This window comes from Protopterus annectens, chromosome 10.part0 (genome assembly GCF_019279795.1).
Source record: "Protopterus annectens isolate FY-2018-M chromosome 10.part0, PAN1.0, whole genome shotgun sequence".
Classification (NCBI taxonomy): domain Eukaryota; kingdom Metazoa; phylum Chordata; order Ceratodontiformes; family Protopteridae; genus Protopterus; species Protopterus annectens.
In genome coordinates this window covers 1,234,955,142-1,234,971,904 of record NC_056744.1, presented here as the reverse complement: position 1 = coordinate 1,234,971,904, position 16,763 = coordinate 1,234,955,142, and the positions used below count along the sequence as shown (strand labels likewise).

At 37.4% G+C, this 16,763-nt stretch overlaps 1 protein-coding gene across 3 annotated transcripts in view; it reads right to left on the bottom strand.

The window, feature by feature from the left end:
• Positions 1 to 16,763, bottom strand: part of TNR (tenascin R) — a 5,843,683-nt gene that overhangs the window by 4,074,403 nt on the left and 1,752,517 nt on the right. For all 3 annotated transcript variants that reach the window (XM_044085960.1, XM_044085961.1, XM_044085962.1), the window contains exon 4: positions 12,313 to 12,355. The gene's annotated coding sequence lies outside the window, so the exon portion shown is untranslated. The remainder of the gene's footprint in view (positions 1 to 12,312; positions 12,356 to 16,763) is intronic.

Here is a 16,763-nt window from a genome sequence, read left to right as displayed (position 1 = left end):
TACAATCACACTTGATATAAAAATAACACAGTTAGATAGATTCATGCAGAAAAACAATATTTAACTAATCTCACTATATTTTTCTGACTGATTAAAGAATTACTGTTCCCTAGTTAAGTTACTTACTACAGCAAGGCAAGATGATGAATGTTGAGTTGCTTACTACAGCAAGGCAAGATGAGGTGTAAGGTTGTGTGATATATTTGTGAAAGATCTTTCCTGTCAGGTTCCAAAAAACAAAGTGCTGCTGCAAGAGTTCCATCATATCTCTCAGTAATATCTAAAGAATCATTTCAGTGCTGGTCATAGAATTATATCTCATCTGGTCACCTGATTCTAGTACAATACATACTCAGATCTTTGCTAAGATCTGAAAGCTATAAAACAATTTCAAAAATGTCTACCCTTCTAGGGTAGCAGTTAGTTTGCCTCTAAGGACAGTACACTAAGATTCCTAGTCCTGGCTTTCCCAGACATTTTTGCCTCTGGCTACAATCAGACCTGTAAGATAAAATCGTTATGGCCTAAACCAACCCATTTATTTTCAACCTGTTTTTTTCAAAATTAGCTGGACTGAGATTAGCCTCTTCCCTTCCAGAATTCTCTGTTAAAACATGTACATTTAATCAGTTATAATAATACTGTCTGATAGCAGGACCCACTGTTGATATATTTTAACATGAGCAACTTTACAAAAAAAATTTTAACATAAGCATCTGTACAAATCAGAGTGATAGTCAAAATACATAAAATTCTTTACAAAACTCCAGCTAGCTATGCTGTCATATGTTATACATGTACTGCACTACTCTAACTGGCACATATGGCATTACCTCATGTCATCACAAGTAGAATAAAGCATTATAATATGTTTGGGTTTCTAAGATTATAACCCACCAGTTATGGGATCTCAAAATGGATGTCATGAATCAAGTTTTGTGTTTTAATCTCTAGGTTAATTTTTTCCCATTCATTTCTCAGACAATAAAAACTGAGTTCTGATTGGAACCCCATTATAATCCACTGTATTAAGTACCACTGATCGTTATGATTTATTCTTATGATGCCACACAAACAGCATCCACCAGAGAATGTTATCAGAGAAACCTGACATTTGTGTAAGTAGTAACAATCATACATACACAGATCATGTGACACTGTAAAGGGTACAACAAATTTGAAAGCAGTTGCAGCTGTTGTTTAATGAGAGATTCATCATAATTCTGAACAATTTCAGTGTTCATAGGTCCATAGGTTCTCACTAAACTTTTGGCCAGGAAGACCATCAAGACGCTCAATCACATCACCCAGTACTGGTGGAAGACTGACAAAGTCCCCCCAATAGGTAGACTTTCTAACAAATATCTCCAGTGAAACTTTGTTCTCAAGCATTCAGTAATCCAAATTGCCTTTGAAAGTAGCTAGGGAGTTGCTCTGCTTGATAGGTAAGAGCATCTGTCATGCCATTTGGTATTGTTGCTATGGTAATATATGGCTAATATATGGTTAGATCACTACAGTTGGTGTTTACTTTAATATTGGTTCTGTTTAGATGAAGGAGTTAAAGAGTGCTGGACCATTCACAGCTTGGAAGACTAGGCAGTATCATCCCACCAGCCTATGAATGTATGGCATTGAGTAGAGGGACACAACTTGTAATCTGTCAGAATAGCTAAGGTTGCCGAAATCTGAGATATTGTCTGCTAGAAAATGTTGAGGTTGTTAAGCTGATTTCAGATGTTAGCAAAGTACATGCAAAGAGATGCATTATATTCAATGATGACCTAATATGGTATAAATAAATTAGAGCTATATCTTCTTCAGACATTGATGAGATAACATGAAAGCTAAGTTTTGCAAGGTGGAAGTGTTTCCTTACTACCAGAATGACACAGTTGTCAAAGGACGGTCTGTTATCAAAATACATATGCAAGACTTTGATGACTCTATCTAATTTAAATGGAATGTTGTCTATATGGTAAGCATTAGTGATGCTGCATTTGTTGTTGTTATTGTTGTTGAGGTTAAGCTCACAATTAATACAGCAAACATTTGTTTTGGCCCATCCTTTGCTGGAGAATTTGAGAATCAGAATGGCATATGATAACCACTCCCAGTTTGCAATCATCAGACTTGGTTACACATATATTCTTGATATCAGTTTTTATGTCAGAAAAATATATTGGCAGTGGGGTGCTGGGATAGAGCCCTGAGAGACAACAATATGATATTTTTTTCTGTCTAGACCACTAATCTTAATAGGATCAGTTCTTTCAGATAGTCAAATACCCATCCAGTGAACTGTGAATGGGTTAAAGTTGTGTTAGGAATTATTGGCAATAATCCCAGGATGGAATGTCATATGCTTTGGCATGGTTTTGATGAATACTGGTGACTGTATGCCCCAAGGATATAGAGCTACCCATAAAATTGTTTATTATTTCAGCTACAATGTTCAGTGCCTTGCAAATAATACTAGTGAGGCTAATAGGCCTGTGATTCCCAGGGTCATCTTTATGCAAGTATAGCACAGTTTCTATTCTCCACACCATAGGAACATAGCCACTGCGGAAATCAGGTTTAAAAAACTGATGAAGTGGTTTTGCTAGGAGATACTTTATATATCTCAGAAAAAATCCAGCAATGTTGCCAGAGTCTACAGAAGATGTATTTTTAAATTTTGAAGCTATCAAAAGGGCTTTTCTAAATTGATCTCAGGTGGGTGGTATGATTGCCATTGGAGGGGATAAAGATGAGGGTGGGAAAGTGGAAGAGAATCAGGTACCATTAGGGGTAAGTTCAGTGCAGAACTGGAGATTACATTTAAGTCCCTGGATATGTAGCTAAATAAATTATTTGTTTTTTGAACTAGTTGCAACTTCAGTTTGTAATTGTCCTTACATTCTTAATAGTAGGCTTGAAACCAGCCAGTTTTTATTCTGTTTTAAAATGATGAAGTGGACATCTTTTAGTGATGATCAGGAACATTTTTCTCTTTACTATAGAGTGTCAATTCTATTATATGAGTTTAGTCTTAAATTTGCCATTAGACTTAAACTGAATTGGTATGTATACCTACATGCATATATCCCAGATGGAATACAATCCAGAGCAGCAGGCAGCAGCCTCACTTGCAATTTTAGGGAGCTGTACCATTTGTGATTATTGATAAGATCAGTTAAGAGTAACGAATTGGTTTTGGAGTAATCATTGTTTGTAGAGTATTTATTACAGGCCATAAAGAAGATTTTCATAGGGATGATTGTGGTGAGATAATCAGATTTGTCTGGCTGTGCAGCCAGGGTATTGCAATTGGGAGAAATGTTTTTAAGGAAAATTTAGGATGATTAGCATCTTTAGTGTGTCTGGGAGTAGTTTGTTCAAGTGTACTGACATTTATGAAGTTCAGAAATCTCTGACTGTATTTGTTGTTTGCACTGTATGTCTGTCAATTTACGTGCATAGCAGATGTCACTGAAATGGAGAGATAGTTGGTTTGATTGTTAACTTTTCAAATTGGTTAAGGTATTACATATGCCATCGTCTGAAGGGTTCATAGATAGGGATATATATTTGGCTATAACATGGCAATTAATTTTATTGAGTGTAATAAGGACTTCAACCAATTCAAGCATCTTATCATATGAGATCTCTAGAGGAACAATGGTGTTATAAACAATTATACAAACCCATCCACAGTTGCCAGTGAATCTGTATGCATGATAAGCCGTATACTCAAGAATGCAGGGACTGCCCTCACTGCACTGCAAGCAGGTTTCTGTAATTATATAAATGTTAATATTGTCAAGGCTATGGGAAGTCTCAAACTTGAAGATGTAGCTGTTTATGCTCCTGGAATTCACTAATGTCATATTTATACTATCTAGATTAATTGCTTTTTTGGTATGTTCATCAGGTGAACATTGGCTAAAAAAGGCATTATTAGGGTAGCAAAGATTTGAGCCAGCATGTATAAAGCAAAAGGTGAAAGATATAGTACATCCCTAGCAAAGTAGGTGAGTCTGTTGACCATTTAATGTCTTGCAGAGACAGAATGAATCCCTTTAGAGTTACACAAATTTATTAGCCAGTTATTGAAGCCAATTATTCACTCAGTGCGGGGGATTTACCTCCTCATAGGGAGCTCAATAATGTCTCTCTGCATCTGCCCCAGAGAAGGATACCTATACGGTCAATGTTGTAACTTTATCTGGGAGATCGACGGGACCAGAAATCACAGTGACAACCCTAGTAATTGCACACAGCAGCTAGGTGTCACCCTGTCCTTTTCTGGGATGCACTGAAGACATATGGAGCCTTATGGATACAAGCTGCAGCACAGCTGACTCTCAGTGTGTAAGTATAATTGTGGTGTTAGGATATGAGCTACATGGCTGAGGTAGACTAGTGGGATGCCACTGTGGCCAAGTGGCTTAGGCATGGATTTCTTTATTACCTCAGCATACTGACCATCCTGAAGAATAATGTATAGATGCTTTGGGTATACGGTACTATTGAAATGTTATTTTTTGATAGTGGATGGGATGGAGAGACCACTCTGTTCTGCTTAGGTAAATCAAGTGCAAGTAGGGTGGGAAAGGATAAGGCTACAGTAGGTGGGGTCTCAATGGTGGCAAGCTTTTTTTTCAAGATTAATATTTGCACACATGATGGCTAATAGAATTAACAAAGAATATAAGCCTGTAATCAATGCAACCCACAACGTATAATCAACTTATTTAAGAAAGTAAGGGGGTTCTATTTTATATTAGCTAATAGAATTAACAAAGAATATAAGCCTGTAATCAATGCAACCCACAACGTATAATCAACTTAGTTAAGAAAGTAAGGGGGCTCTATTTTATGTGAAATACGGGCTGAGGATAATTAGCTACACATTTATTTATTTATTGACATTTGATTACTGGGAAAGTATGTGAGGGATTTGGGAAAAAGTAGTAGTTTGGTCTTTTTTGGGTTGAGCATGGGTTGTGAGTTACAAAGCCATGTTTCAGTGAATCTTAATGCTTCCTGAGTAATGTTTGGAGGTGTACCATGTTATCAGATGTGCAATGAGACTGGAATCATCTGCATACTGTATTAAGGTGGCCTAATGTGTGGATGTATAGAAGGTATTGGTGAAAATGTTCAAGAGGAGGGGAACAAGGACAGAGCCTTCTGGTATGGCGGTGGTGACTGGGAGGTAAGGAGAGAATATGGAGTGCCATTTAACTAAGTGATACCTATTGGACAGGTAGCTTTTGAATCACAGAATGGGCTGAGGAAGATCTAATGAAAACATCTGAAGATGAAGTTTGCCGTGACAAACTGTGTTAAAGGATTTAGACATGTCTAGAAATAATGAAGAGACCAGTTTGCCATTATCCCTAGCTTTACTGACAGTGTCTGTATAGGTCAGAAGGGCAGTGCTAGCACTATAAGGATGAAAGCCATGTTGTGTAGGGGATAGGAGTTCTAGCAATTATTTCTGAACACATTTTTCAAGTATTTTGGTGAGGGGAGATAAGATTGCTATACGTCTAAAGTTATTAATGGCTGTTGAATTTCCTCCTTTGTGCAGAGGGATGATGTGTGACTTTTTCCAGAGAGAGGGAATGTGGGCTTCCTGGACTGACCTATTTATAAGGACTGAGACAAGACAGGCAATGCTATTGGCTATATTAGGTACTCACCTAGAAGGTCATCAGCTGAAGAAGAGCATGGTTTAAGCTTGTTTAAGAGTAGTTTTATATAGGATGTGGGCACAGGTTGGAAGGTGAAAGCGGATATGGTGATGTGTGGCTGGTGAGCAGGGTTGGGATTAAATACTGAGGAATCTTTGATTGGAGATGCTATACTGTCTATAAAATAAGAGATGGACTGCATTGCAGTTTTGAGTGGTGAGTTATCGGAAGATATGTTTGGGTTGAATTTTTGGCAGGGATGTAAGATTTCTTTAATGGATGACCAAAACGTTTTAGGTCTGTGTTTAGTTTTATTCAGAAAGTTATTATAGTATAGTTTTTTTGTCTTCATTTATTTTCATTTTAGTATAGTTGTGAAGCATTCTGAAGTTTTCAAGATATTGAGGTTTTTTATTTTTTTGCTATTCTTTCAATGCTTTTTCTCTATCCTTTATCATTCTACTCTTTTTGGATAGCAATATTGCATCGTTTGTTTTTAGTCTCTTTCTTTTAGGACGTGCAAGGCTATTTGGTATATTTAGAAAGGTTGTACTAAATACATTTGTAGCATTGTCTATGGGAAGGATTTTTAGGAAGTTCCAGTTAATAGATGATAGTGCAATAATGAACATTTATGGGTTAAACTTGGGAAAGCTATGTGTTGTTTTATAAATATGCTGATTAACTGGATGTGTGAGCTATCTGGTTTTATATATTTGGAAATGATCACTGACAGAATCTGTCATTGTACCTGTGGTGGTATATTTGCTGTGGTGGTATATTTGCTAGGGTCTGATACTAGGATCCAGTCTAATAGAGAATTTGATGTCTTACTATAATGTGCGGGGCTATTAGTGGTGTGAAGCATATAAGTTCATGTTAGATGTAAGGTAGTTAGAGTTTATGCCCATGCAATTCATGTTCACATCACCTAGCAATATTTTCTTCTTGTGGAAATGTTATGGATATCCACAGGACAAATTATAACTGAGAGCAATCAGTTCATAGCTAGTAAAAAGCAATTAACAAAGAGATACACAGTAAAACAGAATTTCTGTTATTTCCTGTGGTAAATAAATGGCATATGCAGTATAATCTACTGGTCAAGAAACCGGTGACAGTTGCCATCTTAGTAAGAGGTCCTTAGAGTGCACAGACTATGTTACAGAGACTTTTAGTCACAAACCAGGCATGTATTTGACTGATTAAAGTTAATATACAGCAAAGTTCTTCATGTTAAATGTGCTTACATTCTGGAATGACAAAATTCTCAGAACAATTGTTGGAGTAGGGCCTTGTGGCAGATCTCAAGCGATACCAAGTTCAGATGTAGTGACCACAGGCTATTATACAATGATAAAATACTCAGTAAACTTGTAGGAGTAGGACTTTGTTGCGGAGCTCTTACAGTACCACAGTCAGATGTAGTGACCGCAGGCTATTATACACTTACAAAATTCTCAGTAAATTGTAGGAGTAGGCGTGGCAGGCCTCTTGCAGTATCAAGGTTATATCTAGTGCCTGCAGACTCTGCTCTGTGAAGGAAGACAGTGACTGAGTGTGGTTATCTGTGGATATAGAATATTACTGGCCTGTAGAATACAATGGATAGCTACTTACATTTTCTTAGCTTAAGGGGAGTGTTCACAGAGATAATGTTGTACCAACTCACATGAGCCAATGAAAGAGGAAAGGGAAGGAACTAGGTGGTCAAACTAACATAAGGGGTGGCCATCGTGAGAGCCATTGGATTTAAGAACAAGAGGACTAAGGTTAGATGGGGGGAAATTTTTTTTTCCCAAATAGGAGCCTGTTCTTTGGCACTGTCTGCTCCAGTATGCTTTCTATTAAACACTTTGGTATGGTATCTTTTCTTTTCCCTTTAAATAAAAGTAATGGTCTTTAGTTTCTCCAAGAATTCACAACTGATTAATTTCTAATTCATATGGCTCACCAAGAGACACAGTTTTATTCTCTCATAACCACAACTTGTAATACCTTGCACAAACATACCCTGCAGCACAATCAGTCAACAGTACAGGTAATGTATTATTATGACATCACATAACCTGTTAATGCAAGAAGTCTGGACAAAGTATAAAAATAAAATAAAAACTGCAATAAAAAAGTAACGTAAGAACAACTGAAGAAATATAAACTGTGAAATGTACCTTTCCCACATAGTAGCTGTCCCTGTGAATACGTATATTGCAACTTTTAAAGGTATAAATATACTTTGTGTTTCTATACTTTTTAAACTGGGAATACATTGGTTAGCTAAAACACTGTGCATTACAAAGAACCACAGGAATGTTTCCCAGAATATACCTGATTTGTGTTCTCAAAATGGATGCCAAGATTCATCTCTCAAGCCTTGATCTTAAGGTGAAGTTCTTTACATAATTTAATTTGGAATAAATAACTGGTTAGAATTGGAGACCCTATCAAAAATGATATATATTTTTGCATGGGGTTTGAACAATTTTGTTCAAACCCAAACAAGAAGAACAAGCATACTAGATCTGGTCCTCACTAACATGACAAACAGATGCACTACCGCAACTGTCGGATCCTCATTAGTTAAATCTGAACACAAATCAGTTGCTTTTGAAATGGCACTAATACCAGAACTCATAAAGGGCGAAGTCAGACTAAAAAACTTCTCCAAAGCAAACTGTACCTACCTAGGGAAAAGTATAAATGCATTCCAAGCCCCACCCTGAGCTGGAAGTGGTAACTACACCAAAGCTTGCACTAAAGCTATTTACAATCATGTGTATAAGTGTATAGACTTGGCTTTTCCAGACAGAATCAAAGCCAGAGCCCCACATAAAGAAAAAGCCACCTGGGTGGACATCCAGCATCAACAAACTTTACAAGAAATGCAAAAAGTTGCTGTCTAAGAAAATTAAGGTTAGGCCCCAACAATGGAAAAGCACCCTCCTCAGTCTCAACAGGCAAATAAGACAATATGTTTTTGAGAAAAACTTAGCAATCAAAGCCAAGGGTAATCATAAGGCCTTTTACAGCTAAATACATAGCTTAAAAAGTAGGATGCAAGCATGTGCCGAACTAGTGACTAACAATATCACACACACTGATCCTGCAGAGATAGCAAACCTGCTAGTTGACAGATTTGGTGATAATTTCACTCCTTTATCCCATCCTAACTTATCACAAACCTTGCTCCCAACTTCCCTTCTACCCTACACATCTGAACATCAGGTCATTAAAGCCTTGTTTAAGGCAAAAAAAAAAAAAACAGCCTCTATGGGAACAGACAGCATCCCTGGCTGTCTTCTAAACAAACTGAAACATGAGCAAGCATCACTATTAAGTACCCTGTTCAATCACAGCCTAACCTCTGGCTTTGTTCCTGTGGAATGGAGAACAGCAAGTTATTCACCTCCACAAAGGTGGCTTAGCAACAGACTCAGAGATTTAAATACCCGTAAGACTGACTATCCTTATCTGTAAAGCCATAGTACGTATCATCATGGGCTTCATAAATAAAGTCTTAGACAACCTCAAATTCTTGAATCCAGCCCAATTAAGCTTCGTCAAGGGCATATCCTGCCTGTTAAACCTGGTGAAATTCTATGAAAATGTGAGCAGGGACATTGACAAGGGGAAATCTGTCCACACAACATACCTTGCCTTGGCAAAGGCCTTTGACACAGTCCCACACTTAGGCATTACAAATAAACTTAGCAAACTGAATGTAAACCCCTTTGTTGTAAGATGGGTTACCAACTGGCTCACAAACAAGTTACATACTATCAAAGTGGGTGACTGCACATTGACCAGCAGATCTGTCACCAGTGGGATGCTCAGGGGTCAGTGCTGGACCCCCTACTGTTTGGTATATATTTCTCAGAAGTTCAGGCAAAAACTAAGGGGCTGTGGCTGACCAAGTTGGCGGACAATTGCAAAGTGGGTACAATTATTGAATCCCCATGATGTCAATATACTTCAGGAGGGTCTTACACAGACCAATGACTGGTGTCTTAGTCACAGTCTCAAACTGAATGCAAAGAAATGCATCATCATTTCCTTCAGTGAAAACAATGTCCCTTCACACTATCATATTAACAACAATACCCTATGTACCTATGAACTGGTAAGAGATCTGGGATCACAAGAAGACTGCGACCTTAACTTTGATCCCCATATGTCTACAGTAGTAAAGAAGGCTTTCTATGTAGTACACTTGATTAGCAAAGGCATCGCCTCTAGAGCAAAGGAGGTTATATCCCCTCTATATTCGTCATTACTCAGGCTCATAATTCAGTATAACACCCCTTTCAGCATGTACCATACAAAACACCTGCAGCAATTTGGAATATCTCAGAGGCTTCTAACTAAGAATTTCAAGGGACTCCAGCACGTCTTAAACAGACCAACTAAAATCTCTGTCACTATAGTCAGTATTGTATAAACTTCTTAGGGGAGACTTATGCCTGGCTTACAGAGCATTCTGTGACCCAAACCTAATGAATTTGCTGCACATCCTAAACCAAACAGGATTAGAGATACCCATTCCAGGGATCTAAATATGGCCTTTGACTTGAACAGGACATGCTGGAGGGACTGACTTGTCTCCCAGTGACAGCCACGTCTTTGGAATTGACTGCCAATTCATGTGTAGCAGAGCAACGCTATGACACTGTTCAAAAGGAACTTGGAAGAGTGGATGGGGCACCATAATTTCTTACCTGGGATAGTACCCACAACCCTACTGGACTTGGGCAGTCATTAATAAATATAATTCTGGGTATTGACTAGAGTATCTATGGTAGAATATTTGGATGAAATAGCTAGGCTTGAAATGACCTGCAGGACAATAGCCTAGTAACCTCCTATGATTCTATGATTTATAGCTGATTATGATGTTCTCTAAAATTAATATATATTTCAAGATATGTACTAAATGAAATAACTACCAACTTTTGCAGTTTGCCAACTCTGGCAAGTCCAAATTGTTTGTTGCTTGTGAAATGTTATCATTTTTTTCACTGCTTTTATCTTGAGTCCTGAGACAATCTGAAGCTTATTTTCAGATGAAGTCTCGATTTGCTTTAGCAATAATGATCATGCATTAAAATGTGTTAATTCAATCATTACTGGATATTTAAAAGATTTCAAGAAAGGAGTCAACTTTCAAGATACTGAATGTTGTGATGATTCAGTCTAAAGGAAATTGTTGGGCTTTTTCTTCCCAGAAGCTCTTCTACTTTGAATTAATGTATGTATATTGTGAGGTCATTTGTGAAAATATTTTTTTTCGGTTTCATCAAGATTCCAGTAACTGAGCTTTTGTTTTATCTTTTTTGTCAACATCGTTGCTTTTTATAGTTGAGTATGTCATGGTAAAATATGTTTAAAATTACTGTTTTGCGAAATTTAATGTCTTTCATAGCTCATCTAATTTCAATGAGATCTTATGCATCCTGAACTAATGTTTTCTATTATTTCACTTCAGTTTTTCATCCGACCATTTTTTTTTCCGGATTTTTTCTATCTCTCATCTAGAAAACTCAACACCTTCTTTTTGTGATTACATTACACTCCATATTTTATTTTATTCACTAAAGTATAGCTGCCAAACCATTTCTCTATAGGCAGAGTTTATGTAGGCAGGTAGCCAACTACAACAATTCAACAATCAACATTTCTGTATCTCTGTGTGTTTCTACTCAAAATACATTGCATTACACTATTCCCAAAATTGCTCTGTTAATTTCATTAGTTCAGTTCTGTTTGTATAGTGTTTTGACCAGTAGAATGTTTTACCAGAATAGATAACTTACAGCTCTTGCCATACTGATCTGGGGTGTTTGAACCAGAGAAAGGGTCTTTTGCTTTGAATATACACCATACCATACTGTTGGACATGCTCCACTTAAAGAAATCCCAGTCCCTCCGAGCTACATGCTCTAGGGACCTAAACCTTGTCACCACAATAAACAGAACATGCTGGAGGAATAGATTCCTATCCCAGAGACTCCCCATACTCTGGAACAAACTACCTATCTATATCAAACAAAGCTCCTCATTAGCACTCTTCAAGAAAAATCTTGATGATTGGATGGGAAATAGGAAATTCACTCCGGGGATCACGTCTGTGGCTCTGCTCGACAGGGGCACAGGAAAATAATTTTCTTGGGTGGCAAAAGCCAGGGTACCTTTCTGGCTAGGCTTATATAGGCCCTAGGGCTAATAGCATAGTACCTACCTATGAACCTATGAACCTATGCTTCTTTTTTAGACAGTGTTGAGATCCAGCTGAATCCCCTCTTGCATCTGTTGTGCATTGCTGTTTTCTTGTCAAAGACATTTCTTACAGAAGTGTTTAAACTATCAGAAGTCAGATCTGGGCACGCATTTTGAGGCAAACCTTTCTCCTTGAACCCCATGTAGATAGTATCTAGCAAAGTAAAGTGCACCGCGACATAAGGAAACTCTTGGCAAATACATTCATTATGAGTTTGAATAAACTCAGCAATATAAGTCATAAAAGAAAGATACAGTCTCTAATAACATTATCAAACTCTGCCTCTACTTCTGAAGCTGAATGTTTGTCATTTTGTGTTAACACTGCTAAATTCTTCAACAAGACTGTTCTTACCTGTATCTTTTTTAAAGTCCTCTGCTGGTATTCCCCAAGCTTCCTAAAGGTAAAGATAAAATAGCAGCTTATTTCTCTACTTCTAGCTAGTTAACACATACACAAAATTCCAACTTATTTTTTTATAGGTTTCCTTTAGTCTAATATAAAACTATAGAAACAACCCAACAATTATGGATGTCATCTAATACAGCTTGCTGTACTCTACCTTGGCATCTATTAAATACACAATGCAAATTACTTTGAAGAGAAGATAACATTCAGATTTGCTGCTTGTATTCACCTTGCAAATTTCCCGCTCTTGGCATAATCCACAGTGAAAAATATAACTGCATTTTCCTAGCATTTCTCTTACATTCTACTCCATCCCAATCCATAACAGGCAATGTAATATCAAAATTGCAAGAATGCACTTCTTAAAAAAGTAACAATGAATTAAAAACTCTACATCTCAAAGACTAGCACAAGAAAACATTTTAATACATCTTATGTATTACAACAATATAAGAATATACAGTAAGCTAGCATTAAGAAATATCTTATCAAATACTAATTCTATCCAGGGGTGGATCCAAGAATTTGCATCTAGAAAGTGGCTCAGTGGGGGTGCAGAGAGTAGAACACTTCAAGAGTCTGTGGAAAGCTAAACTTAATATGGTCTGACAGCACATGTGAAAAGACTGCATTATATATTCTGTTGCACATCACTCTTGTGTGTACTATCCAGCAAAAATGTATATACAGTATCAATTGTTTCAATGTATACTTGGGTAAGGTTTGGTTAATCATGGCAAGTCACAGTCCCTTCAGTAGTGGCATGTTTACATAAGCAATATGATAAGAGTCCAAGTAAAGGCAACATAACTCCAAATACCATAGTAAATAAAAAACAGTGTTTTTTTTAAGTAAATAATGATTTCTGTGAAAACAGCGAATAACTAAAACCAGCACAGCAACTGAAGGGATTACCTGCTATGAAAAAAATCCCCAAATGCAAATATTCAGTTCAGTTATATGCACTGTATGAAAACAAATGTAACCATTGTAGCATATCATAGAGAAATGTAATTCAAAATCTGCTTTAATGTCATGCAGAAGCATAGAGTTTTGGATGAATCAATAATGATATCATTTAATTTCCTGAAAAAATAAATATTTTTTCTGCAAAATACAAAAATGTCTTCCAGCAGCTAAGGGCCAATTATTTAATCCAAAAGCAGTCCCATACCCATTGCCAGCCTGAAGTATCTGGTTTTACTGTTTCAGGATAAAAAGTAATTATATAATTATCACATTAATGTATTTTTTGTTTCACAGACACAGTAATCACAGTTTATATTCCAGGTTGTTTCACACCAATACATCGTAGTCCTGCAAAGTTATAATTAAAACAAGAAAAAAGTAGGGTCAGTCATTTCATCCACAGATAGCCCCCATACATTGTCTACCCACAGCATCTATTTTAACCCTGCGATGATAAAAAAATAACAATAATTAAATTTTAGGAAGTTTACTTTCACAGTTTGTCGTCCAACTTACTTTAACCAAATACATAGGAATCTTACAAATCAGAATTACAACAGCAAACAGAAGGGACAGATTTCATCCATAATCAGCCCCTATTCCCATTGCTTACCTAAAGCATCTAACTTGACCTTACCAGAATAAAAATAAATAAATAAATAAATAATAATAATAACAATGATGATTTATGATGATGATGATAACAATAATAATAACAATAATATAGTTATATTAATGGAGTTTTGTTGCATAGAAGCCCGACTACACATTAGTCCTACAAAGCCAACATTATCAAATCAACAGCAGGAGCAGTTATTTATTCTACAGGCAGGCCTAGACTCATTCCCACCCATAGTGTTTGGTGTGATCGACATGGACCTTATTAACTAAGATACAGGAAATCTCCAAACACTCGATCCCACCCAGTTTGCCTTTGTCAAGGGGAGATCATGCCTGTTAAACTTTGTGGACTTCTTTGACACAGTCACCAAAGCCCTAGATGAGAGCAAATCTTTGCATATGGCCTATCTAGACTTAGCCAAGGCCTCTGACACAATCCCCTCACTCAGGCATCATTGATAAACTCACCTAGCTGGGTATCAGCCCACATATTGTCAGGAGGGTTGCAAACTGGGTCACGGATAGAACTCATACGGTCAAAATAGGGGACTCCACCTCCTCCACCAGACCTGTAATCAGTGGTGCTCCACAGGGATCGGTTCTGGGACCCCTACTGTTCGGAATCTACTTGTCTGAAGTGCAGGCTAAATCTAAAGGGCTGTGGCTGACAATGTTTGCTGGTGACTGCAAACTGGGAGTGATCATTGAAACCCCTAGCAATGTTAACATCTTGCAAGAAGGTCTTACCAGACTAATGACTGGTGCCAAAGTCATGGTCTTAAACTTAATGCAAAAAAGTGCATTATCATCCCCTTTGGCAAGAGTGATGTTCCTGCCAACTACCACATCAATAACAATACTGTAAGCTCATAGTCAGTGGTGAGAGATCTGGGCACACAGGTCAACAGCAACCTTAACTTTGATCACCATATTTCCACAGAGGTAAGAAGGGCATTTTACATTTTTTATCTCATGAGTAATGACATTGCCTCCAGAAAAACAGAGGTTATAACCCCCCTGTATTCTTCCTGCATCAGGCCAATAATAGACTACAATGATACCTTTGGTATGTTCCTTTCCAAACACCTGCAGCAATTGGAGAGACCACAATTGTTCCTTACAAAGAAAATTCAGGGTCTTCAAGTTCTGTCTTATGCGGACAGACTGAAATCATTGCCACTTTACTCTGTGTCATACAGACTCCTCAGAGGCGACCTGTGCTTTGGATACAGAGCAATCTCTGACCCAGCTTTAATGAAAATGATGCAAATTTGCAAGTCAAATGGCACATGGGGTCACTTGCTCAAAAGACGTTAACCTGGTATGTGACATCCACAGAACTTGTTACTGAGACAGATTTGTCTTACAGATGTTGCCCCACCTTTGGAACAAGATTCCTATTCATGTTAAACAAAGACCCTTGTTTGCCCTATTTAAGCATAATTTGGATAATTGGATGGGTAATTGGAAATTCACCCGGGGTTCTATCTGTGTCCCTCTTGGACGGGGGCAATAGGTGATGATTTTAGTGCTTGCTTGAACCAAACACCCTTGGGAACATGGGTTGAACTTGGCTAGGCTTGTAAGCACCCTGGGGCTGTTATCCTAGTAACCTCCTATGATCCTATGATCCTGACAGGTTTAAAAAATACTTACCTGCTCCAACCAGGGAAATTCCAGAGTCAACTTTTTTTTTTATAACAGAGATGAAAAAATGCACACTGGATATATATATTGATATATATCCAGCACTCTGTTTTAAAATAACATTGTCCAGGAACTATCACCAGTAAATTCATTTCTAATTTAATTAAGCAGGAAGGCAGAATGATGCGGTGAGTTGCACATTTAATAAGGATGTAGTATTTCCATGGAAAAACAGCTGTGGAAAAAACAAATAAATATACTAGCATTAGGCATGAACAGACTTGTAACAGCAAGATACTAGCACTACCGTCTTTGAGACTATGGTTTCCTGACTGGCACCTCTAATTGCATTCCCTGTTTTTACTTGGGATGAAGTGCAAAAATAAATATATCAGCTAAATGCCTGAAATAAAATAATGCCAATATAGGGTGAAATGGGAAAATATATGGGTAAATGAAGTACACCCTCAACTGTGTTTTGTATATTCTTCAGATTATAAAAAGGGTGGGGCTGTGCGCCCTTGCACCAAGGACTAAATCTGCCACTGCTGTTGATACAGAATTAGCATAACTGGCACATTATTATGAATATTAATCAATTATTGCAGTATACAAAAATCTGAAGTAAATTACAATGGCAACAATTATTGTAAGATGGTGATCCTTTTTGTCCATCCTACTCTTGGTCAAGTGGGAAAGTTTCACGCCATGTTAAGTTCAACTCCCCTGTGTTGAACAGCCATGCTTTTTATGTTTCAAATTTCTACAAGTATTGTATCAATTAATTTACTGGCCGTGACTCTTTCGTGTTGCCCTTCTCTTTTCCCTATGGCAGTGTGACCATAACATTTGTATATGCATGTAAGGGGGTATGGAAAGCAGTGATACCACAGGGATGTAGGTTGGTTGACCCTGCAGAGATATTTCTTTCTATGTTTCATTGCTTTAAGACTGAAACTCAACAACTATTTGCTGCGGGAAGCCAGGCTACTTCAGATGCAGTATAACTTCAGGAAGTCCTCTGTACTTCCCAAGAAGTATTACAGTTTGTCTATTAATGTTGTGTACTGATCAGAAGATACTTGGTTTAAAATAATTTTGAGGTCATTGGCTGACTGAGGTCTCCTGGACTACAGCTTAGACTAAGCACCTCATTGGTT